The sequence below is a fragment of the Mirounga angustirostris genome, unplaced genomic scaffold (genome assembly GCF_029215605.1).
Source record: "Mirounga angustirostris isolate CCGP_5_RB_7025 unplaced genomic scaffold, mMirAng1.0.hap1 SCAF_7, whole genome shotgun sequence".
Classification (NCBI taxonomy): Eukaryota; Metazoa; Chordata; class Mammalia; order Carnivora; family Phocidae; genus Mirounga; species Mirounga angustirostris.
In genome coordinates, this window is record NW_026991715.1 from 72,153,927 (window position 1) to 72,181,649 (window position 27,723).

General features: G+C 36.6%; 1 long non-coding RNA gene across 1 annotated transcript in view; it reads right to left on the reverse strand.

The window, feature by feature from the left end:
- Positions 1-2,182: 2,182 nt before the first annotated feature.
- Positions 2,183-27,723, reverse strand: part of LOC135365261 (uncharacterized) — a 174,765-nt gene continuing 149,224 nt past the window's right edge. Inside the window, exons 2-3 of the long non-coding RNA XR_010412899.1 lie at positions 24,122-24,207; positions 2,183-2,292 (exon numbers count right to left, since the gene is read on the reverse strand). This is a non-coding gene — a long non-coding RNA (uncharacterized LOC135365261). The remainder of the gene's footprint in view (positions 2,293-24,121; positions 24,208-27,723) is intronic.

A 27,723-nucleotide genomic window follows, 5' to 3' on the forward strand; every position in this document is an offset into this window, starting at 1 on the left:
TTCATAATGTAGATGGCTAAATGAAAATAAGAAATAAATACATTTTCTCCACCCCATAGCTATTCTCCTATGTGTTGAGCTTCCATCTGTTTGCCTTTTGTTTTTGTTTATGTGAAGCTTTACATTTTGCCATCAATATGTTATGTTGTGTTGTGTTAACTTGTAAGCTGAGACAAAGATAATAAATTACACATTTTCACTGACATTTAGTTGACTGACTACTAAAATCTAATTTGAAAACTCAGCAAGGATGTAATAGATTTAATAGATTGCATTAAAAGTATTTTCTGAGGACAAACTCCTACAAGGCAAGAACTGGTAATTTCTTAAAGGACAAAGACCTAAATGATGGATGTCTGTGTCATAAGCAAGAAGTGAGTATACTCATGGTATAAGAAGTCCAACTTCCAGAGACTTAGTCCCATCATTGCCTTTCATTCTACTCTCTATGGAAAATGCCTCCAACTGATGATTCTCTAAGTATTTGAGCTAGTCGAAGGGTTTCCAATATCTTTACTTTAAAGTGGGCTATAAGAGGAGGAAATGATGCAAAGAGCTGGTAACACATAAAGAATGAAGGTTTACGCATACAATGACAAGCAGATTCTCATGTTTTAGAGATTTATACAAGAGGTAACTAATTCTCTATATAAATATTTTTATAGAGTGTAGCAGGTAACAGACATAGTTTATCGTGGTTTTATTATTTGCCATACTCATAGAGATACATCGTCATCTTCTTCAGGCTCTTTATCAGCATGGATTTGTTCTGCAGCTTTAAGACTAGTTATGGGCCATTTTAAGGCCAGATTTTTTAAAAAATGTTTAACCCTACTGTAGCCAAGGAATGATATTATCAAAGTAGTGTCATTGCCTTCAACAAAAGAATGCACAGTGCAGCCTAGAAAGGCTTCCCAGAGCGGATGGCACCTGTCACCTCATCTAAGTTTTTCCACCTGTTCAATTACAAGGTCTCCCCCACCCCTTTTTCATTTTTTGTTTTTTTCTATTTTTCCCCATATTTCAAATATTTTTTTGAATGCTAAGTATATTGTATTCAGTAAGTAAAAATCAGTTTATGATTTCATGGTATCTTCATTAATAATCATATAGAGAGAGACATCTTCTGTGATTCTGATCATTGCACTGCACTGGACTATTGCAATTCCAGCCAAAGTGTCAATTTAGCCCTCTTAAACCATCTTAAATTTTATATATATCCAATTTTTATTTGACCTTAAATATATATGCACTGTGTGTTAAATATAGTCTTACAAACCATTTTTGTAGACCCTCTAAGCAATACTGATTCCAAGTTACTTTAGATCTAATTCAGATTCACAGGGTCCCTTAGCAGTTGTGTATAAAGGACACTTTTCTCCAGGGAAAAGAATCTGCAAAAGGGAATAATACTTAGGGAAAAATTTATATATATGTGCTGAAACCATACATATATACATGTCAAAAACAACAAAAATCTATGAGTAATCTAAAAACAGTATCAGGACACCAAAAATTGGCTATGATTTTAAAACATTTTACAACAATCAAACAAAAAATGTCTAGAAAGGGTTAGGACTCACAATGATCAGCTAATGAAATTCAATGCTTTTGACCACTCCACACAAAGAGGTTTGGATATTATTTTTCACCAAGAAAATAAACACTTGTCTTTGGACTGACTCCCATGTGGCAGAACCAGAGCAAGGCATTTACTGCTATTCTGCAGCTCTTTGAAAAATCAATCTGAAAGAGAAACTCTGTAGAAGACCCATCTTCTTCGTGTTTCTCTGATATGTTGCACTCTTAAAATGAACTAAAGTAAAAGAAGAAAATGAAAGAGGCACACAGAGTAGCAAAGACAAATGATGGAGAAAGCAAAACCAATGCTTCCAAACATCAAATCAGAATGTTGCTCTTGTCCTGGAATTCCCCTAGAGTTACTTAGGACAAAAATCTGGTCCACCGAGATCAAAGCCAGGAAGAACAAAGAAAGTCAGAGTGATAAACAGCCTACTAGGAAGAAATCCCAAACAAACCCTGACAGTTTGTGGAATGACTGGAATAAAAATCAGCTGTTCAAACTAATCTCTCATTTCGTCCATCAAAATAAAGATGGAGCTTTCTGTGTCCCTGACAAAAGCTGGGCACCCTGAGCCTGAGCACTTTTCTAAAGTGAGAGAACTGTAATTTTTTAAACTTATTTATACTCACAGTCAAACCAGGCCTTTCTTGCTTCCCTCTCAAGGAATTATTTTGAAAGAAGTCACATCCACGCTCACTGTAGACCTTCTGAAACGATGAATGGGTTAGAATGTTTGAATATTATCAACCACACTAATTGCTCCATGATCCTAAGGCCTTTCTGTAGTAGGCAACACTGGTCATGTGTAATATTGATAAAAAGTCTCCTGGATTTGTCCCATTTCCTAATTATCTGAACAAAGATAAAATATAATTTAAAAAGGGTCTCAAATATAATTGCATCCCTATGTGGAAAGAAAATGTCTTTATTTTTCTATAACTGACCCAATCCTTTAAAACTTCTTCATCCTTCCTGGTAATGAAGATAGAGTTAGAAGTGACTATAATTTAGTCCAATTGGGTAAGCTTAATTCAACCTAGTAATTATAACAACCTTTATAGATAACTATGTTTCTGACTGGGCAACCCAAGAAAATGGTCAGTCTTATGAAGTCCTACTCCCTACCCTTGCTCCTATCTGCGAAGGCATCTTGGTGTATAGGGCAATGTTGGCATGTAGCCTTGTGTCAGGTAGGGAATGAAAAGAGTTTCTCAATGTGCATGGTTCCCTCAGGATTTTTCCAAGTCCCAGGCTGCAGAGTGGCTGAACCAGCTGCTCCCTGGACTGGTGACACCTGAGAAGCTACCACAGCCATCAGACTCTCTCATTGTGATGCGCTGGTACTGTAGTACCAAAATTATCCATACAAGATGACCTCTTTACTCTTAACCAAGATCTGATGGCCCACAGTCATATTGGCATCCATTTCCCCTCACTGGGGCAAATATGGGTCACTGAGCACTGTGTTCATGCCACATGGAAGGAGCAACACTGTCCCAAGCTAACAAATCTTTCCCTTTCCTTCCCCTTCAGTGCCATATTGGAAGTTTCCAGGTTTGAGGATTCTCCTGAAAGGTAGCAGCATGTTTGTAAAAGCACACCCCTAGTATGCCAGTAAAAGTACACCACTAGTTCCTGTGTCCTAAGGCTCCCCGTGAAAACTCATCCTTCCTGTGGAACCCACCAGTGATTGTGGTATAGATAGACAGTACTTATGAATGAGAACACCGATTTATTGCCACTTTTTTTTCTCTCTGTGTCTTCACTTTCTCTTGCCCATAATCTCTGGAGACCATAAGGGGCAGGTTTTAGTTCTAGCACATATTCTTTTTACTCCATAGTTATCAGCCTCATGGTGAGGAGTCCTAGCCAGAAAGAACATAATTTCTATACTACAGAAAATACTTTATGGTCTGGATTCTGAAGGCTTGATTTGATTTACTAAAGAAATTTACAAAATTACATCTCACCTCAAAAGACTCGTTTTCTTGATGTGTTCTCAAATGAAAATCTAAGTGGACAGTAAATTCTTAACAAAGACCTTCTTGTTCTGGAGATTATGTACTATTCCCCTGCAATACAAAAACTCAAACCACCATTGGGTTGGAAGACTCAGAGAAAGTAAGTGATAAGATACAGCAATACATCTGAAAATACTTTTTGAAGATTATCCACATTATACTTTGGACCAAGATTTTTAGATACATAAAAGTGTTCTAAGGTTTGGGCACCTGGGTGGCTCAGTTGGTTAAGTGACTGCCTTCGGCTCAGGTCATGATCCTGGAGTCCCTGGATCGAGTCCCACATCGGGCTCCCTGCTCCGCAGGGAGCCTGCTTCTGCCTCTGACCCTCCCCCCTCTCATGTGCTCTCTCTTTCGCATTCTCTCTGTCTCAAATAAATAAATAAAATCTTAAAAAAAAAAGTGTTGTAAGGTTTGATATAATGACTTTATCTTCTTCACAACACCTTCTAGGTTGAAGACAGTTGTGAAACACATGATCAATCACCCTGTAATGGACAGTAGACATCTGGAAATTCTTTTGTAAAGCTGCGCTGTGCCTCCCAGAAAGAGACAGTGAAACCCTAATGATTGAGAGAGACTTATTTAAAGCTCAGGAAAACAACTGGACTGCTCAAAAGAATGAAGCATGGTTATCTGCACTTTCAAATAAATGATTACATGAGATGGTCACATGAAAGGGACTATGGGCAAGTTGCAGCAAGAGTTCTTAGAAAGCACTTGGTAGTCAGTGTTGGCTTCTCTCCATTACCCTGTTCTTTCAAATGCCCAACAAGAGGGTAAGTCATGAAGTTGAACAGTGGCAGGTAGAAAGAAGGAATTGTAGCAGATATTCAGGACCCATAGATACAAAACTTGGGTAGAGCGAAGAGGAAACTCTTTTCAGTGATGTTGCTAAAGCCTCTAGACCATTGGAGTGTAGCTACCTGCTTCCTGAGGAAATCAATTTACAAAAATTTGATATTGCAGAGAGGTACTGTCTCTGTATTAGCAGGGGGCTGGGGGTAGGGTATAAAAAGAGATACCAAAGTAATGTCCTAGGATTCATAGGCATTCAGAAGATCTGATGAAGATCTCTTGTGTTTCTGATAGGAGAAACCCTACTTGCCTTTTACTCATTTTTCTAGAAAGTTGTTTGGCATTTAATACAATTACATGAATATCTTTTCTCTCTTCTCAAACAAATCAGGATACTACGAAGTTACATTTATGGTCATAATTTATTTCATTGGTCTAAGTGGGCTCTGAGTCTCACTAGTTCATAGTCAATATTGGCTGAATTTGGCTTCCCCTGTACTTCTCAGAGCCCCTGGTTGGCTGTATGCTCACAGGAAATAGGAAAATGATGCAATGGAAACAGTCTTTGCCTGGATGAGGAGAATTAAACTGCATATCTTCAAAACTAGAGGAAACAAAAGTCCAGTTATCCTCCCCCTTGTTTCCATTCATTGTGAACCTAAGAATAAGAACCCTTCTTTGACAGTTATGAACACAGTCATTCATAAAGTAGAGCTTCATGAACAAACCTGTTCTGGAGCATCTAGGAACTGGACAATATTAAGTGTATAGAACTATTTCAAAGAAACCTAGATTCTCCTCCCCTCTCCAAAGTGAAAATATTAGTAATACATTTGATAATTGAATTAGCCAAATATCAATGTCCTTGGAAAAATGCATATAATATATCTCAAACATTTGGGTAATTTTTCCTAGGGCAAATAATTATTATCATTAAAAATCATTTAAAATCTAAAATCACTTTTTGCATTTATTCATCAAACACTTATTGAGCAACTACTATGTGTCAGACATTCCTCTACGTTTGAAGGATTCAACAATTAACAAAACATAAAACTCCATGCCCTGTTAACATTGATGGTGTTCCTTCATGATTGCTGCTAGAAGGCTTACAGAAATATTTCTACTCCACTTCAAGCAACTGTATAAGATAGTTTCTTAACTAATCTCACTTGTGGCTTCCTCTGGTTTTCCCAACTTTATTTTCTTTTTTGTTACATTTTTATTACTTATTCACAATTTATTTTGTTATTCATAAACCATTGAAAATTCTCTCTTGGGAAAAAAAATGAGAGGCAAATCAAATTTAAAATTCTCTTTCCTAAGGCATTTTTCATGTGCTTCAAATCTGCAGTTTGGATGTCTACTCTTTGGTGCTCCATAAGCATGTGAAGTTACAAACACAACATCAACCATCCTTTTCCAAAATCCTTATATTCCCTGTTATGTTAAAGCCACCAACCTCTACCAAACTGACCAATACAGAAACCTATATATCACCCTCAAATTCTTCCTTTTCTTTGTCCGACCTATACTATGAGTTCTACACTTGATATTTCTTTTAAATCTATCCTTTTTTATTTAGTTATTACTGGCACTATCTTTTTTAAAGACTCTCAATCCTGGTTATATAGATTCCTACATTATGCTGTTCACTTCTTTTCATACTTTATATTTTTCTAAAGATTTTATTTATTTATTTCAGACAGAGGAAGAAAGAGAGAGACTGAGTGAGCACAAGCATGAGCAGGGTGAGAGGCAGAGGGAGAAACAGACACACTGCTGAGCAGGGAGCCCGATGTGGGGCTCGATCCTACCCTGGGATCATGACCTCAGCCGAAGGCAAACACTTAACCAACTGAGCCACCCAGGTGCTCCTTCTTTTCATTCTTTAAAAATATAAGTCCTTTAAAATATATTTACAAATTTCATCAAGTCATTTTACAGCTCATTATTTCATTGAACATATCCTGCCCCTCTACCATAAGACCTCATCTTTCTCTCCAGTGAAGTTATATGTAAATGTTTTAAGCTTGATGCATTATTTACAGGTGCAAATTTAAACATGTTTAAACTTTTATTACCAACATTTTAATTAAAATCTCACTATAAATTCATTAGAGAAGTGAGGGATTCAGAGAAAAGGTGGTAATAGAAGATTTTTTTTTAACTTATCAATACATGAATCATGGTACCTTCCTTTAAAAAAAAATTATTGTAGCTAAATTAGATCAAGTTCCACTGGTGATAGTCAAGTGTAATAAATCACCTTTAAATCAGTTTTTACTTTCATATAAAAGCTAAAAATAGAATTATAAAAATCAATATGTTAGGAAAAAAAGATAAAAATCAAGAAAACAGAATAATAGATATGTAAGATTATGTCCGATGGAGTAACTGAGAAGAAATACTTTTAAAAGAAGAGGAAAAAGCCATAAAGGAAGCAATTCAGGATTAAAGAAATAGACATTATCTTACATTCTTTTTTGTTCTTTTACACATTCAACCATAGTTTTGACACCTCAAAGTTGTTTAACTGAATATAGTTGGCATGCACTCAATTTTGTGATTCATCTCACAAATTTCATATATTTAAAATTATGAAGTTATTACTTAATGTAATTTTCACACTTAAGCCATATTTGAGAATCAAATATTTTAAATATAATACCTACATCTAACAATTGTTGAGAGTGACAGATTTTTGTGTACTTTTGATTTTTATTTGTGGGGTGCCTAGGTGGCTTAAGTTAAGCATTGGACTCTTGATTTTGGCTCAGGTCATGATCTCAGGGTTGTGAGATCGAGCCTCACATCAGGCTCTGTGCTCAGCGGAGAGTCTGCTTCTCTCTCTCTCTCTCCTCTCTCTGCCCTTCTGGCTGCTCGTGCTCTCTCTCTCTCTAAAATAAATAAATAAATCTTTAAAAAATATATTTTTACTTGTCATTAGATACTTCCTGGGTTGTCATTTTCCTCTAGATGACAATTTTACTGAGTTGAATAGTGTCTCCCCAAAAATCATATCTACCTAAAAACTCAGAATGTGACCTTATTTGGAAATAGAGTGTTTGCAGATGTAATTAGTTACAATAAAGTCACACTATAGTAAGTTGGCCCCTAAACCCAATGACCAGTGTACTTATAAGAAGAGATTTGGACAGAGACACAGACATACAGGGATAACTCAAAGTGACAACAGAGACAGAGATGGGAGAGCTGCTTCCAGGAAACACCAAGGATTGTCAGCTACCACCATAGGCCAGAAGAAACATGAACCAGATTCTTTCCTAGAGGCTTCCGAGGGAACAGGGCCCCTGTCGATCATTTGATTTCAGACTTCTAGACCGAAAAACTGTGAGAGAGTAAATTTCTGCTTTTCAAGCTACCCAGCTTGTGACAATTCATTATGGCAGAGCTAGGAAACTGATACAATTAAATTACTCTGAGATAGAGTTGTAGAAGAGGTTGTGATGACTCTGCTTGCAAAAATCAAACACATTTTTAAAACATATCTATTTAAAAGTATGATTTTATATAGAAGTGGATCATCAACTCCCTCAACTTTATCCTTTTCCTTGCCCTAAAACTGTAAAAAAAAAAAAAAAAAAAAAAGTTTTTTAATCAGAAGACGGCTTCTAATACCTATATAATTGAAACAGGATAACTGGGTAGAGTACTCAATCCAAGGATATCCTATCCCTTTACCTCTCTCCAATTCCCACCCCCCACCCCAAGGAAGTGGGTAAAGTCCACAAGGGTCATGAACCAGACAGGACTCAATCCCAGGTCTGAGCCACTAGTAACATCACCAGAGGCTCTTTACTGTTGTCTGTGAAAATGGGCTAAACTTCACTCTAGTGAACTACACTGGAAATATTTCAAAATAAATAACTTAAAATGGACTAATTTTTCAAAGGAAGAAGGGACCTTGGAAAACATCTGTTTCATTCTTCTCATTTTAAAGACAAGAAAACTAAGATCAAAAGAGCTCAAGTGGCTTCCCTGGTTACACAGATAATTACACAGAACCATAGCTTGAACCCATACTTCCAAACTTTTCTCACCCCCATTGGCCTTCCACTCAGCCCCCACCTAGTATCTGGCTTTAATCAGATGCTCACACACTCTCCCTCACCATTTCTCACATTACAAGAAGTAGTCAAATGCACTTTCTTTAGTTTTGCTTTTGTGAAACTGCTACATTTAGAGTCTTCACACAATATTTTTAATATGGCAAAATGTACTTACAGCTAAATAATGCACTGAGCACAACTCCTTTTTTTTCATATGAGAATTAGTGTTTGTGGCAGATGCTAGATTGACAGACTTGAAGACTTGTTTTCAAATTATTACCGGAATATTTAAATCATAAAAAAAAAAGTAGAGCAAATAACTGTATTTATGTTTACCAGCCTGGAATGATTTTTCAATATGTCAATGGATTGAGAGTAAGTTCCACAACAGAGATTGAAGATGGTTACAAATTATATCTATATCCAACAGAGATGTTGTAATGAAACACACACACATAGAAATGTGATAAACACACACACATACACACACACCCCACACACACAGAAACACACACGTATATAAATGACAAAAGCAAAACTGGCTTGAGAAACAGAAATGTTCATTAAGAAATCTACCATAAACTTGAAGTTGTAATCAATGGCCAAGTTCTGGTCACGCTTGATGCCAAAAAGAAAAGTAATGGCTAAGCGAATACAATTAATCACAGTATTTACATAACTATCATTTTCCTATGTAAAAAGCTACTCTGGTGAGTGCTACAACACTTGTCAATTAGTTCTAATTAGTGTTTCTGCCTCTAAATGCTTGACTTCACTTTCAGTGAGAATTGTTTCCTTGCCTATCTTAACAACTGCTATACTAGATAGGCTGGCATGAGGTCTGCTACATTTTAAGTGTCAACTATCCAGCCTCAACACCCTTACTCAGGTAAGCAGTGCCATGCTGCTCTCTGCATAGATAGAGCAATTTCTTGGACTTGTTGTGGGCATCCAAGGAGGACCCAGTTATTGGGCGCCCTCATGAAGACAAATTAAGCTTCTTCCTCAACCTCCTGAAACAACCAAAAATTTCATTGCAATAATTTTGCAACAACTCAGCCTTTAACTTGGTCATGGCTTAGGATATCTATAAACAGCTCTGAAAGCAGAGGTATAAGAGATGACTGAATGCAAAGACATCTGTCAACAAATGACTTGAACATATAATATGGAATAAAATTTCTCCTTCGTGAGTATATCTGAAATATGTGGTGAATATCTAGAGATGTGAGTAACCAGAGATGTGTATTTTATACATTTTTCTATGTTTGTCATCCTGTCAGAATTCTGATTTTCTTAGAGGTGGCAACATGCACAAATCTTGAAAATTTGTTTTGAAAGTATGAATGTTTAGGTATTTTCTCTTATGAGATTTCTTTAAAAAGACAGGGTGCCTGGGTGGTTCAGTCAGTTAAGCATCTGCCTTCAGCTCAGGTGATGATCTCAGGATCGAGCCCCTCCCACCCCCACTCAACAGGGAGTCTGCTTCTTCTTCTCCCTCTGCTCCTCCCCTCTGCTGGTGCATGCTCTCTCTCTCTTTCTCAAATAAATAAATAAAATCTATTTTTAAAAAAGTCAAATTATCCAGAAAACAAACTTTCTCCTAAGTAAAGGTAATTTCTTTCTGACTTGTTCTGACTCTCCCATAGAAATTCACCTGTGCCTACAGACTCTGCTCTTTTAGTCTTGTGGAAGCTGAAGGGACAGTGTGGCAAATAGATGGAGGTGAACAATGTTCCATTCATTCTTTTAAGGATCTTGGAGTGAAGGTTTGTCCGCCATGCAAGTGGTCATGGCCTTCTGGGAGACTACTGATAGTGCCTGCTGCATGGCCCACAACAAGGCCTGCACAGGTATCTGCCAAGAGAGACAATAAGACCAAGCCTTCCAGTGATTCCAAAAGATTAGCAAATATTCCCCCATGGAGAAGGGAAAGAGAAACCCATCAATTTTATATACCAGAATGGCAGCTGTATTTTCGATCCTAAATTAATCACTTAAACCAAAAAATATCCATAGGAAGTTAAGAAGATTCATAATCTTTCTTTCAACATGTGGTGATGGTAGAATTACTTCTAGGTTCAAATATGAAAGGTAGGAAACCAGGGACGCAGGGGAACTGGTTCGAAAAAATTAGAGGAATGTGATCTTAAGTAGAGATGTCTCATGAGAGGATAATAGCCAGAAAGTCTTCTGTCATCTCTATTTAGAAAACTTTCTCTAATTCCTACGTAGAGCAGTTTTACTCTCTTACATTTGAAATGAGAAGTTGAATAAAGAGTAACAATTCCAATGTCTTAAAATCAAAGTGTAATGTCAAGTTTGCACTGATCAGGAAACTGAATCAATAAAGGACCAAGGTCTCAAAAACTGCATTGTATGGAAAAGCTGATGAATTTCATATATATCAAAGTATTCCTGAATCTAGTTATACAATATGTTCTCACTGCTTTTTTTAAAAATACAAGCATCCAAGAAATTTCCTTAGGCTTTTTTTAATTTTTAAAATATAATTTATCTGTCGAATAATAATTATTATTAGCTAGCGGTCAAAGAATCATTGGTGAAAGTACAATCTTTATTCACATATATAACCCAGAAATCTTAAACATCTATTTGAAAAAAAACAACAACAACAACATCTATTTGAGGAAGTAATAGGTAGAATTAAGTGATTATGGGACTACTTTGCAGAAGGTGTTGGGGGGTGGGTTTAGACTTTCAGCAAACTTAACTATTCCTTTTATCTGTACAGAAGATACATGGGCACATATGATATCTTTGAGATACTAGCTTTTGTTTTCTTTGATGAAGAACTGCACCAAATTATGCCTTAGGTTATAAATTACTGTAATAAAATTGTTAAAATGGTATTGTAAATTGATTCACTCTTTTTGGAGGAAAATTTCTAATTTCTATTAAATATATTTAATAACTATCATTTATAAAATGCTCATCATATGCTACATACTGTCCTAAGCACTTACAGTCATTCTTATAACAATTCTATAAGGTAAGTACTAATATATTTCATGGAATCTAAAAAGCCATTAATTATAAAGGTCACCTTTATAGTAAACAAGAGAAAGAAAAAAATAATGAATTATACTACGTGCAACATTTTCTTGCCATTTATAACTTTATTTTTAGTTACTCAAAGAGCTCTTCTACAGTTAGACCTGAAATTTTACCATATATCACTCCCATGGATATACAACACTGAATATATAAATTAAATCAATTGGTTGAGATTCTTCACAGTTGGGGTCCAATTCTTCCTAAATACTTGTTTTGCTCAGAGTTAACAATGTCTGTGTTTTTCTGCCAACTGTTATCCACTAGTCCACCAAGATTGCTGGTGATGTGATATTTCTTTAAAGAATTCTCTACCAATGTTTCTGTGGTTTTCTACTAGGCTTTAGACATCCATTTGGCAACTTTTGTTATTGGCACTCTTTTTATTAAATGAAGGTGTCAACAGAAGGTTTTCAGACACAACCAGGACTCATATTCCTCCCTTCAAGGGACTTAAACAGCCTGTTGAAGAGTTACAAGCATCTAGTCATGGAACCAGTAATAACAACCTAGGTGCACATATATCAACAATGACGTCTATGTCATGCTGTTATCCAGCTGACAAAGATTATTAAAATGGCATTAACAGGGAGCTGGATTCTGACCTCAGAAATGTTAAATTACTAGAATAAATGAAATACTAGGAGACAGAAATGATGAGAGACAGCTTTGTATAGCGCTCTGTAGCAGACCGCATGAGTGCTGTCCTCACACAAGAGACAGGTATGCAACCTAGATCGGCTACTCACTAGCTACCTGACTTTGCATAGGCTATTTAACCTTTTTACTCATGAGTTCTCTCATCCATAAAATAAATATAACGATAGTAACCTTGCCTTGCAAGATTATTTTGAAAATTAAAAGCAGTAGTAAGTGATACACGTCTGGGTACTTATTCAAGAGAAATGCTCATAAATTAGAAACTTATATAAATCTAAAGATAAAGATATACATACGAATGACCACTGTTTTTAAGTTGAAAAATTAGAAACACCTAAATTTCTATCAACATATTAGTTATATAGATTACAGTCTATAAAGGAGCAAAATACTACAGCAGCCCCTTATCCGTGGCTTCGCCTTCTACGGTTTCAGTTACCCCTGGTCAACTGTGGTTCAGAATCTAAGGATCCTCTTTCCAAGGTTTTGGCAGAAGGACAATAGTAGCCCAGTGCTGTGTCAGAATGCCTACATCATGTGCCTCACTTTGTCTCACAAAGTAGGCATTTTATCATCTCACATCATCTCGAGAACAAGGGCGAATACAGTGCATTAAGATATTTTGAGTGAGAGGGAGAGAGAGAGACCACATTCACATAACTTTTATGACAGTATATTGTTATAATTGTTCTATCATATTATTAGTTATTCTTTTTAATCTCCTCCTGTGCCAAATGTATAAATTATACTTTATCATAGATACGTTCATCTGGGAAAAAAACATAATATATACAGGGTTCAGAACTATCTGTGGTTTCAGGCATCTACAGGAGTTGTGGAACATATCCCCCGTGGAAAAGAAGAGATTAATGTAAATACTATTAAAAATAATGAGATAGGTCTACATGTGCTGACATGGAACAATAACCATGATATATTAAACGAAAAAGCAAGTTTTTAGAATACAATGATTCCACACTTAAACAAGCAAATGGGACATCATATATATGCATGTTTATGTTCATATGAACATATATATGTGTTTGCATAGTGTTTTTAAAATGCCTAAAAGCTTGTTACCCAAATATAAACAGTGGTTGTTTCTGAGAGATATGATTATCTATGCTTTATCCATTTCCCTATTTCTTGAAATTTTGTACTGAGTTATAAAACACTTATAATCAGAAAAAATTAAAATTACTGTGGGAATATATAGCTATATATTACCTACTTATTTAACTTATACACTTAGGTATATATTAAAAGAGAAAACTATGTACACCAATAAGATGGTGGAAAATAAAAGGAATGTCACTGGATCTGAGCAATGATTTTCCTGAACATCAAAAATAAAATTACCTAGGTCAAATTTTTTTTCTGTCAATCAATATTCACTACATCAGTGTATTCTTTCAACATCTTTTGACATTCCCTACTTAGTCTTCACATCCTTTCCCTGCTTTAGATTTAAATGGGGCGTTCTCTAGCTAGCCAGCTGTAGCAGACACCCTCAACCCTCCTAGTAGAAGCAGTCCTACTAAAAAATGTAGCCCATTTCTGAGTTCATTCTCTGAAATGTGAATCCAACAGCTACCTGTGATCTCTTGCACAAGTGAGGTTTAGGAAACTGCTCCCCTTTCTGGAATCCGCTTTTCCTGTGTCCCGATCAAGGAGACAGAGCCTTATATAAGGGTTTTTGGTATACAAATGCTCACTTCAGAGCCAAGCCATGGACCTTATCATTAAAAACACATTTTCAATTTGTATATGATTTTCAAGCACTTTACTTCCAGATAAGCAAAATTCATTGCACAGAAGAAACAAAAGTAATAGAAGCCAACAGATGAACAGAGAGATGAGGTGACACACCATGCTTAGAAAATATTTATGTATAAATGAGAATATATGCTAGCTCATATTAATTCATGAAATATTTTGTGTCCTGCCACCAAAGAAAAGACATAAAACAAGAAGCTTACAATGACCTGCCATCCTCAGCATTTCTGCATCTCCATTTCATTAAGGCATCTTGACTATCAACTAAGGGGTTTTCTCTCAGGAAGCCAGGCATATTCCTCTTTATTCCTCTTTAATTGATTCTTTTGTGCAGGTCCTAAAAGGTAAGCTTCTTAACACAAACGTCTTGTCATCTTTATTATTAGCACAAAAGTATAAATTGGTACAAGGCTTTGGAGAGGTAACTAAGAAAAACACTCCTATGCAGATTTCTGAATTAACCTCGAAATCATACTTCTAAGAACTAAGAATACTGAATTCTTAATATGGGTCTGGAACTTTCCTAACTGGTATACAAGGATTATCCAGTGAGGTGCTGGCAAACCTGCACTCCAGGAAGGAAAAGGAAAACTCTAATTTATAGCATTTGTCAATTTCCGTGGTATAAATACTGTCCCCGTGGCTGATTTTAAACTACCAAGATTTTAATACCCAGCTCTCAAAATTCCTGAATAATTAACAATCGGCCAGCTGCAGTACATCATTACATTCTATCCTCAAAACAAAACTTCAGATTAGAAATTATGACCCCCCTCTTACAGATGTTTAAACCGAGACAGAAATTAGTGACGTAATTCTCCCAAATTCACACTGTTAGTGAGGGGCCAGGGGCTGTCTTTCTTTGCTTTATGCTTTTGCTTTATGCTTTATGCTTTCTAATCCATCTCAAAGAAAATACAAGCTTTATGCTTTCTAATCCATCTCAAAGAAAAATGCAAATTAGCAACCAAAGAATAAACTAAATCAGAAAGAAGAAAACCCACAGTCAAACTTTCCTCTGGTGTGCTATTTGCCTAGAAAAACCTGCCATGGTAATGGATTCCAATGGGGTGTATAACTTAGCAGTTTAAAAAATAAATAAATAAATAACAACTCTAGCCTGAAAACAGAACTGACAAAGCTTTCATACATACTTGACATCTTTTTCTTAAGATGTTTTTCAAGGTTTAGGAGCTACAAAATAAGAGTTAATCAAGGGCCTGAATTTGCCAGATCCATAATGTGGTGATATTTAGTTGGGGAAAAGTGAATACCTTCTCCTTTAATTATTATTCATCATTTAGTAACAACTCTCATTCTGCAATATTAATATATTTCTGTAAAAGAATAAAAAGAATAACTCTTAAGAAGATGTAGAAAAATAGGCCAGAGAAAAAGAGATTCAGAAAGAATGGCATGGATGATTTTTCCATATTAATAATAAGCAGTATCCTTTCAAGGAATTCATGGAAATGAAAGAGATCTAATGTAGTAGAAAGAAAAAAAAAAGAAAGAAAGAAAAAACTGAGCATGTAAATCACTGGGCCCTGAAACCTGAGTTTGAATCTGAGTATATTTTATACCTGTGATCTGTATATCCGTGAATAAGTTGTCTGGTATTTTTCTGAGCAAGAAAATAAAATAATTCTTGTCCAGATTCAAGTGATACGATGATAACAGTAGTTAATTTTTTTATCAATTTGAATATGCCAGGTCCTGTGCCAAGTGATTCACATGTACCATTTCATATAATCCTCTCAGCTCAACGAAGGAGCTCCTATCTCATTTTACCGATGAGAAGCTCCCTTGCTTAAGACAAAGCTATTAACTGGGAGAAGAGGGCCTTGGAGCCAGAGCTTCTAACCAACAAAATTTCTCATTTATCATGCTACGTTTTGGATGTGTGTCACGAAAGGGGATGAGCACTTCTGAAACTGACATGGTGTCATCTCCTCCAAAAGGTTGTGATTTCATGAGATCTGGACCTGTCATTTTCCTCTGTCTATCCCCAAGTATAGCAACATACGAATATGTGAATGAATACAGGAATGAATGATTGTGTTATTGGAAATGGCTGAGCATCATCAATACTGTAGTGTGTCCACTATCATAACCCAGAATCTCAAATATGTGCATGCTTTGTTAACTATTTTGAGGAAACCTTCAAAGGGTTTGGGTTCGAGCAGTGATTGTTAAGGTAATTGATAAGATTTACCACCCGTGGGCGCCTGGGTGGCTCAGTTGGTTAGGCGACTGCCTTCGGCTCAGGTCATGATTCTGGAGTCCCGGGATCGAGTCCCGCATCGGGCTCCCTGCTCGGTGGGGAGTCTGCTTCTCCCTCTGACACTCCTCCCTCTCGTGCTCTCTCTATCTCATTCTCTCTCTCAAATAAATAAATAAAATCTTAAAAAAAAAAAAAAAGATTTACCACCCGATTTTAAATATGCCAATGTATTTGTAAGAGATTTATTAGAAGCTATTTTTCTGCTGAATGGTCATTGAAAGACCTTTGCTTTGAATGCTTTAGAAAACATTTCTTTTTCATATCATCCTTTTCCAGATTTTGAAAATATAAAAACTTGTCTTATTTCTGCCTCTGATGTTACCTACATATAGATATTTACCTTGACAGGGACTCACAATGAGGTATTTAATAAAAATAGGAAAGTATTAATTAGAGATTTCCAGATTAATTTTTATGGTCCAAAAGAGCTACATTTTGCTTAACTTCATTTCCTTGTTTGATTTCTTTCAGTTTTTAGAGTTGACATTGATTATTTTGAGCTAATAAGACCAGCATTGCTAGGATAATCTCTGTTTAGAACAGTTACTATTTCTGCTACATCCCACATATATGAAACCTTATGCTCCAAATCACAAGGGAATGAGTACAATTCATTATCTCATAAAAACAAAAACAAAAGATAACAAACAACACATGTCCTACTCTAATGGATGAGAATGTCAAGCTTCTTTTTTACAGGGCAAAAAATACAATCTTCCTCATTATAAACTCTTCTAAGCTTTTAAAACAACTTTTTGTTGTTGTTGTTGTTGTTGTTTTAAAACAATTTATCCTTTTTAGAGTATTTTGTGAAAACTTCCTTTCCTTCTACATAGTTACTTTCCAATATGATTTCTGGTCTATTCATTTCCTTACTCTTCATATTCTACCCTTTCATGTACATTCTCTTTTTCTTTCTATTCATTTTATTAGATTTTGGACAGGGAGAGTCACCCACTTTTCTTCCTTTCTCTGGCTCCTTACACAGTACATGGCCTATAATGGGAAAGCTTAATATATATTTCTGCTAACTGTTCAGTCATTCAATTTTATTTTCACTATACAACTCTTCATTGTATATCCTGGTATTAACAAAGAAGTCAGTGAGGGTGATGGGGGAGGGCAGAGTGAGAGAATGTGTGATCCATTTTTTCACCTTTAAGAATTTTTCTAGTTTTTCTAGTATTAACCTGAGCACTGTCAGTCACAGAACTCCCAGTTGGGTCAAACAGAGTCTTTCAAGAGAGTTTCTGAAGAGGATTTAAAGGAATTTTTTTTCCCCTCAACAATTAGCAAGCATAATTTATTCACTGGAGGGGGATAAATTAGGATAATCCATAGAGATTCTTATATCCTGTAGAACCGGCAACACATACACCCCCTAATCTTCAATATGTAATCCAGTAAGTATGTTCACCCACTACATTAACACAAGAGATTAACAAGAGTTTCTTAAACTTCTTAAAGATGGACCTTATAGATGGACTGTGACCCAGAGATTTGTGCCACATCTTTCTTGATACACTAGACCATGAGCATTCTCATCATAAAACTCTTCCACAGTTGGCACACCTAACAGGTTGGCTTTGACTCAACAGATCATGAAATTCTATTACAGCCTAATATACCCATAATCTGGGTACTCCTCAACAAAGAATTTCATGTTTAGCCAGTTCCAACCCAAAAATAACATAATTACAATTCCATTTTTTTTTAACTCAAGTTCACTAGATTAAGAATTCTGAACTTTGGTTTCCCCTAGGACTCACTCCTCAAAGATTTGAAATAGCTTAGAAAAGACAAAGATTGGAGGTAGTTGGGAGGGAGTAATTGCAGCTTCCATGATGTCTTTGTGGAGCCATTTGATTCTGTCAGCACAGTAAATAAAAAGAGTGGAATGGAGAACAATTGGGGTATTTTACCAACCCCTTAGAGCTTAGACTACTAGGGGTAACTGTTCTGGGAAGGAATTCAAAGGAGGCTGAAAAGATTGCAATGAGATTTCAGTCCTTCCTACTCTGCCCATTAAAATGACCATCCCACAGGCTAAGCTTTGTGGGGACTCCAGAGAAGAGAGATATCTCTTCTACTCTAAGGGTCTCTGGATTTTAATATGGCCAAAACCCCAGGCATTAAAACTGCAATCTGATGAGAGAATTGCAAAAGGATGATTCCCATTTTAGCAGGTTTGTAAAAGAGCATAAAATGTTGTTGTAAGGAAAACATCCTGGCTGGCTGGCTGGCTGGCTGGCTGATTCCTTTCCAGACTCTCCTTGTAAGATGCTGTTCACCAGACTAGAAAGGATATAAATCTGTGAAATGAGCTTATTAAAGTAAACCAATAAGTGACCCAACAAAGGACCCAGCAGAACAACATGCTGGAAATCAGTTCTCCCGGAAGAGAACATACAAGAGTGGACTTCGTTTGAACAGCTCCGTTTACAACTGTAGTGTTAGGGGACCCATTAATGGCAATGGCACATGAGACATTGGCACAAGGGAGCAGTGGTATGTGAATGACAGGTTTGCTTGGTCCAATCAGTCGATGCACTGAGGCATCCAAAAATACTTATGTGCTTTGTATGTGCAACACTGATGGGACACACTTTTCAAATTGCTACATCCGAGCAAAGCAACTAGCTATCGTGTACTTTATAAAACAGCATTAGTGAGTAAATGAACAAGAATAAAGCTAATGATGTTTTAGAGTGGGCAGAGATCATTTACATCAAAAATCTTTAGAGAAGGACTCATGACTGAAGTAGAATCTGAGCTGGTCTTGACAGGTAGCTACAGAGACACAAAGGATGAGGAAATGCGTGAAGTATGGCCCAGATATGGTAACAGAACACGGAAACCTGGAAAAGCAGGAACACAAAGCATATTTACAGTGTGTGTGAGCATGTTGAGCATGTATACAATGACATAGGAATACAGCCACACATAGACATATACACACGTTGAGATATATAGATATAAGTAGATAGACAAACACATAGAGAAGCAGGTCTACCTATCGATCCCTGCCTTCTCTTTTTGTTCCCGTTACGTTTCCCTCCTCTTGGCTGCAGCACCACTTACTAGATTTATGGCTTTCGTTTGGTTACTTAACCTCCCCTAGACTCCGTTCTCTTAAATGCAACATGGAAATAATCATCGTCCTTAACGTAATCAGTTGTTGCATAAATGAAAATGAATGCTAATAGGCTTGAAATAGACACTAGACCATTTCAAGCACTCAAAACATGTGTGCTGATATTACGATTTTTATTGCCATCTTTGCCAGGCCATCTTTCCTTCATTTTCTTATAGTCTTTTCACCAGAATTTGAGCTCTTTTGAGGGCAGAGAGCGCCTTATCCATTTCTGACTCTCAATATCTAGTACCTTCTCAGTAGAGTAGGGGCTCATAACTGTCTCTTGAATGTTGAACTGGTTCCTCACTCTATGTACCTATATCCACATTTATGTATCATAAAGTCTCCAACTTCACATGCTCACGTTCCCAGGCCTCCTCTTTCTAGACTGCTCTAGGTTCTCCTTCCTTTCCTGATGCTATGGGCAATGCTTCTCTAGGGTTGTAATTAGCCTAATGGTTGTTACAACCTATGCCGTTAGTTTCACCTACGGAATTTCAGAGCAGATAGAAGTAGTAATCTGCAATTAGTAATCCATGATTTTGACTTCTGACCTCCCAATGTCATATATCCAGCCAGTGAACTCAAATGTAAACACTAAAAGAACATGTATCTAAAAAAAATACCTAGTTAACATGCCCTGTGAGTTCCACTCCCAGTAACTTATATATCTGCATTAAAACAATTTGTTTTCTAGAGGTGTAAAGTACCATTACGCTGGCTTACATTCTGGAAAAAAATCTGTTGACATCCACACACTCTAGAGGGTTAAGGCTAAGTTAAAAGATTATTCCCTTCCCCAGCTACTTAGATTACCAAAAAAGATAGCCATATAAGATTACTTCGCCTTTTCTGACTTTAAAAAGTTGCCTGCTTGCTACCTTTTTTTATCTGAAGCCTGTAGGCAGATTCTAATTTGGCCCTGCAAAAAAATCTGTTTGGCCCTGGGCTGAGGGAAGATGTTAATTTTCATGACTGTTTTAGAACACATCAAAATTCAGTATGCATTTTTTCAGGATTTCAAAGCAATATGCTTAAAACATGCAATTTAGAACTAGAACATATAGAGCATTTAAAAATATTCAGGTTTTACCAAGAATCCATCCGGTCTATTATTGCAATAAGTAGGATACAAAGATATCTTTATCTGGTTGTGAATGAAACTCCATCTACTTAGAAAAAAGTTCGAAATAAAATTTTAGCTCTTTTAATTCTACAGAGGTTTTCTAGCTTTGACAGTAGAAATTTGGTGTAGTTGAAAAGAAAGAGATTATAAAATTGAATATGCATTAAGCATTTCTCAAAAATAAGTGTAAAAGAAAACGGTTTCTAGCCTTTAATATTTATCTTTATTATAGCTTAAGGAACAGTCTCAGCTTAGTCAACAAATGTAACAAAAAATGAGTAAGAACATGACTCATTCCACCATGAAGGTCTGTTAAGACCGGCACATTGGACCACAGGATTTGTGCTTTCTTATGTCAAGCAGTGGTGACTCCTTCCTGAGATCAGTGGGTAAAAACTTTTAAAAACAGTCCAAAGGAAATGAATTGGTAAATCTCCACCTCACACATGGCAGAATGCACTTCTAATCAGTCTTAGCAAACTTGTTCCTTTGGGGTTTGCATTGCCCTGTCCCTCAAGAACGTCAGAAGTTGGAGGCTGCATGGAAAGGTTACAGATGTTAAGTCTTTTTTAGCAGAACCAAATGAATGTTGTTGAAATGCATTCAGTTATTTCTGTTCCTCCCACCCAAAGTCCACATATTTCTAGTATCAAAATGAGATCAAGAATGAAATATTGAGGGACACCTGGGTGGCTCAGTCAGTTAAGCATCTGCCTTTGGCTCAGGTCATGATCCCAGAGTCCTGGGATCCAGCCCTCATCGGGCTCCCTGCTCAGCAGGGAGTCTGCTACTCCCTCTGCTTCTCACCCCTCTCATGCTCTCTCACACACACTCTCTCTCTCTCTCAAATAAACAAATAAATAATCTTAAAAAAAAAAAAGGAATAATAGCTTGAACAGCCTCATACTCATGTAAAGACTTCAGAGGCTTCAGTTGAAAAAATCCAAAAGCAAGAGAGAAATGCTTCATTATAACTCTTAGGGCCACTTTCTTAGGTAAAGACTAGCCACTGGGGGTTTTGGCCCCACTCAAAGATAAGGGACATGAAATTCACCTTAACGTCCCTTCTGAAATAAAGCAACAACTTAGCAGCGTTTTGGAGGCAACTAGTTTTCTACCACGTATTTTTGGCACAAAATTCAGCCGCTGTTGAGGTACATCGTTGCTTCCTCGAAATAGATGCTCTATGATCACAAAGGTTAACATTACTTGAGAGTCTACTGTGTGCCAGTCTCTGTGCTAAGAGCGTCACATATCATCTCATTTAATGTTACAATGACTTATAAAAGGAACACACTGAAAGCTCCATGTTGAGAAGGAAGCAGAGTCTCGGAGAGGTAAGCAGTCCAACCAGGCACAGGAAGCCACAGGACGGCATGAGCACAGCTGAGATCTGAACACTGACAGTCCAACCCCAGGGCCCTCACCAACTACCCTGCTACTTTCAGTGAAAGTGTAAGAAATTTAGATTACGTGCTCAGTACCATAGCAGTTAATACTATAACCCGTGTAAATATCATTTCAAAATTTTAAAAAAAGTAACTAGACAAATGGCAAGAAATCCTGCTTGCATGTTGTTAAGATGCAGTTCTATCAGATTCTCTTTCGGTAAATTCCAACAAAGCTCAGCTGAATTGTTTCACTGATCTTTTACTATAACATTTTTGCAAACCACAGTTTCTGATCAATGACGCTTGGGCTGTGGAACTGAGCACATGGTAATACTTATCCCGCTATACTTTGAAATCCAGCCCTCTATTTACCAAGCATAAAGGCAAATGCCAGTTAAACTACTCTTAGTTCCATCTTTCTGATGTTCAAGTGCAGGAACAATTATCTCCATCAATATTTAATGGCCTAATCCTAAACAGACGGTGCCACAGTGTAGGCAATCGTCCTGTTAACATGCTGTTAATTTTCAGGCATAGAGGCAGAAATGGACTATACAGTTACTGAAAATGCACAGCAGTACATTTCCCTAAGGTAAAATTCTCTTCACATTCTCTGGTCTACCTTCATTGATAATAAGGGAATTAGAAACATTTCAGAGTTGTGTTCAGTGGGTTAAGCTTGTGCACTCTTTAAAATTCATGGAAAGAAGAAAGCTTTCCCAGTTTTCCAGTTTTTTTTAATAACAAGGTTTGCAACTCTCCTACTTAAACCTAACATCTCTCATGATCCCACCTACTTGCCATTTTATTTTGTTTGGTTTAGGTTTTGTTTTGTTTTGTTTGAGCTAATGCTTTAAATTGCTATTATTATGTAACAAGAGTCATTGCCTAGGTACTTGAAATCCAGACCACTGGACTTTAATGAGAAATCTTTCTATGAAATATGGGATAAGAATGCCAATATAATATAAGTCATAAGAAATTTTAATGCAAATAATTTTTACAATTTCAACATGGATAGAGAGTACTTCCACCGCCTAAATAATTTCATTGAGAAGATCACAGTGTTGACTGTATGATTAGTTCTCTTTCTCTTTCTATTTTTATAAAAAGATTGACCACTGGGGTAGAAGGATGTAGGAGGCAAACTGCCATGTAAAACCATTCTTTGGAAAAAAATAATTTAAAGGAAATGTGAGCAGAGAAATCATGTAAAGATTCAAAGAGCCAGAGTAACAGTGGAAGAAACAAAGGATCCTTCTTTATCTGTTTATTAATAGGCTAAATACATTCCTGGCAGCTGTACTTGAGAATAAAGTCTGTATTATCTTCCCCGTGACTTTAAGTTCGACCCTAAAATTTAGCTAACCTCCTCTAAGTCTGATACAATTGGTTTTGAAACCCCACTTAGTTATGATTTTTTACTGAATAGAAAATTTCAGCAAGTTTTCCTTTCAAGGTGGCATATTACTTAGAATACTTTCAAGACACTTCCATTATTTTTTCTCCCTTTTTTGTACTTTATGAGTATCCAGATTTGCAAGTGTTAAATATCAAGTACCTTGTCGATTTTAAAGGACAAAGTTCAAATACGTTTCTCCTAAGTATAAGGTAATAAATACCAAATTTGTCAATGTTGTCCAACTGGAGTAAAAGCAAGGAAGTTTTTGATCAGTTTGGAAATCTGGTAGATTTGGGTGAACATGGTAATAGAAAATTTTTACAGATTTGAGAGGATGGGACTTTGTGTCTTTATACAATTCTCTAGTTCTTGTAACACAAAGTGCAGAATGTCCTTGTGAGACGATTTCTTATTCCTTTGCCAAATACAGTTCTTAAGTATTATGTTTATATAACCATCTGCCATGTTTACGTAGCAGAACTCAAAGGCAGAAATCTCTCATTTGTCAGAATCATGGCCATGCCCATAAGCCTATCTAGCATATAAATTATTTTGAAGTAAATTAGAATGTTTCCCCATTAATGTTCATTAACTTAAAAGCAGGATCAGGCCTAATGCATAGTGGAGGGGTGGATGGCTTTGTCTTAGAAAATCCTGTCTCCCTCCTGTTGCCCTCCATCGAGAATCTAGTGACTGCTGATTGCCTGGTATTTTCATCCCATACCTCACCTAGACAATGTTTCTGCCCACCTTCCTCCCTTCATCCATTCAACAAATATTTATTGAGCACTTACCACACGTCATCAGGCAGTGCTCTAGGTAAGTACTGGAGTTATATCAATGAACCAAAGAGAGACATCTGGCCCCGTGCGGCTTATATCTAAGAAGAGAAACAGAAAAAAATAATAATATAATAAATGCATGAATTATATATGATGTCAGCAGATAATATGGCTATGGAATAAAGAAAAGCATGGTAAGAGGATGAGGATTGTAGAGCTGGGGGAGTATAGGGAGAGAGGACTGTACTTTCAAATAGAGAGGCCAAGATGGGCCTCATTGAGAAGGCAGCTTCTGAGTAAAGAAGTCAGCCATGTGGAAGTACGAAGGAGAGCTTCGACGAAGAAAAGGCCAATGCCCAAAGGCCCTAAGGTCAGAGTATGCTTGATGTGTTTGAGGAACCACAGGGAGGCCACTGTGACTGAAAGAGAGTGAACAAGGAGGAATAGGGGAAGAAGTGAGAAAAAAAAGGTGGGGGGAGGGATGGGTATTAAGGAGGGCACGTATTGCAATGAGCATTGGGTGTTATATGCAAATAATGAATCATGGAACACTACCTCAAAAACTCATGAAGTATTATATGGTGACTAGCATAACAAAAAAAATTAAAATTAAAAAATAAAATAAAATTACAAAAAAAAAAAAAAACAACAAACAACAAACAAACCAGGCTTAGGGAGGAGTGGGCATCCAAATAAGTCCCTAGGAAGCTTTGGCTTTTAATCTGTATTAAATCCCATCCCACAGAGTTCTGTGCTTTGTTAAGACTCAGAGTTGAGCAGATTGATGATATATTTTTTTACTCATTCATTTAATTCTTTATTTATTCATTCATTCAACAAACACCTATGGAAGGCATAATACATAATAGGTCTCATGATAGGCAGTGAGGCCCTAAGAGTAAGCAAAAGCAGACATAATCCCTGTCCTCAGGGAGTTTATGATCTAGTGAGGAAGACAGATAGTAATCTGACAATCATGGGAGAAGCGCTGTGAGGAACAATCCAGCAGAGGTGCAGAATGCTACAGAAGTCCGGAATAGGAAAATGTGACCTAGTTATGAAGGTCAAGAACACTGCCCTGAGAAAAAAAGCAATTAAGTGGCAAGTGAAAGATAAATAGGCATTAACTAGGCAAGCTAGAGAAAAGTGCCTAGGGGAATGGCAAGTGGCAGGCAGGAGGAGGATGATGGCAGGAGACTAAAGGAAGGTGGAGTGGTTGGAGCCCTATAACTGGAGGAGTATCATGGGGGTGAGTCTGGACAGATGGGGCAGAAGGTGGGGATTGAATGTGCAAGGGCTCAAAGGCCATAATAAGCAGTTTGTCTTTATCCTAAGCCCATAGGAAAGCCACTAAAAGATTTTAAGTAAGGTGGTGACCTGATTGGATTTAAGTTTTAAAGATCACTAATCCATATTGAATATGTATTAATGAGTTTATGTGTCTATCCTCTAGATAATTTGTTTGCATTTTAAAAGGAGCCTTATAGAGGGAATCTTGAACCCAAGCAGATGCTGGTGGGAATTTTAAATATTGCAGCAAGCTGATGAGAAAAAACAAGTGAGGTAGGGAAATCATTGAACAGCCCATCAGTTAAGTCAGAGAAAGAAGTCAGATTCTACATATTAAGCCTGTAAAATATGGCTTTCATTAAACTATTAAGATGTCAGCGAAGAACAAAATATTGGTTCTGTGTGAATACTAAATCCCTTTCATTTCTTTGATAAGCATTTTGAGGACTAGCAATGTTAAATGACTTTCCCAAGGTCACAGAGAAATTTCATAGCAGTTCATCCAGTGTAAATGACTTCCAAAAAAAAAAAAAAAATGGGCAAATTAATTTAAGTCTCAGACTAGAAGGTGTGGACACCTTAATGACTCCTAACTCTTTTGTTTTTACTTCTAAAACATTATGGAATAGTTATGTCCACACAGCCTTAAAAATCCTGCTGTTCTCTGGGCACAGTTCATAAATCCCAGTCAATAGCCTCATGTGCAATATCTTCTTCACAGTTGTGTGTTGAGTCTTCTCAAATTAGTCCTCAGAGGGAAAGCTGTGCAATGAGTACCCTTCCTCTCCATCCTCAGCACTACCCTTTCCCACTTCTACCACTGCCACCCATATCTGCCTCAGTCAACAAATATTAAGAGAACATCAACTATATACCAGACAGCCTGCTGAAATATGAAGATTTAAAAAAAAATCCCTATTTTCCAAAAATTTAGTAGAGTGAGAACAATTGGCAAATAAATGGTCAAAAAAAAAAAAAAGTCACAGTTTCTCTTTAAAGTCGGACACAGGATACTGTGGAACAAGACAAATGTCACACCTAACTCTGCCACAGATGAAGGAGGCTTCACAGAAATGACATAAGTTGCCAGTTTTGAAAGGATATGTTAAAATCTACCTCTGGATTGAGCAAAATAAGAAGGATTTTTTTATTTTTTTTTTTAGATTACATGGAGTTGACACACCTCAAATTAAATTTACTCAGCTGTCTTTTGGTATGATGTTATTGGCCTATATTGAGGGACCCAAAACAAAACATTTCAGTGAAACTCATCATTGTTCATATAGGACCTTATCCTGTGATTAACACATGGTCCCTTTGCGAAGGCCCATCTGGTACCAACATGAAGAGTATTTGAACTTCCTCAGAGTTCCCACTGATTTTTTTCTCCTTTAGGGACCTTGTAAATTGTGTAACTGAATAAATTTCCTTTTTCCCATTAGAAAACCTGGGGCCAGATTTGAACCTAAATACTTAAGACTTACTATTCCTTATGTGTTGCATGATTCTATGTATTTTAACACATGTATGGACCATTACAATCAGGACACAAAACAGTTTCACCATCCGCAAAATAATGACATCCTTCCTCCACCACCACACCAGCAACCTCAGCTGTTCTCCACCACTATATTTGTCTTCTCTCAAATGTCATATAAATGGACTCATCTATTAAGTAGCCTCTTAAGGCTGGCTTCTTTCACTCAGCATGACATCATTTGTGAGACTCATCTAGGTTGTGGCATGTATCAGTAGTTTGTTCCTTTTTATTGTTCAGTATTCTTTCACAAGCATGGGCATACCATAGTTTGTATACTCACCCATTGGAAGGCTTTGGGATTTTTTTTTTCCAGTTTGCAACAGTAACGTTCAGAACTTCTATCAACATTCAACTATAGACATGATATCAATATAAGGTTTAATTCCTATAGATAAAAATCAGGGGTGATATTGCTAATTCATATGGTAGGTATATGTTCAAATTTATAAGAAACTGCCAAAACTGTTGAGAGTTCCATTTGCTTCAGTCTTGTCAGCACTTGGTATTGTCAAGATTTTTATTTAAGCCATTCTAATAGATGTATGGTATTATCTCACTGAGTTTCTAATCTGAATTTCTTTAAAAGCTAAGAATATGGTACATCTTTTCATGTACAATTTTTCCTCAGTCCTTTTAATTTTAAGTCCACTTTTGCTTTTCCTTTTTTTTTTTTTTGCAACCTCTTTTAAATTTATGACATAATTCTGCTTTTTCTCCATGTTATTGAAGAAACTTAGGGCATTACTGGCATAAGTGTGGATATAAATGCCTAAGTTAAGTTAAA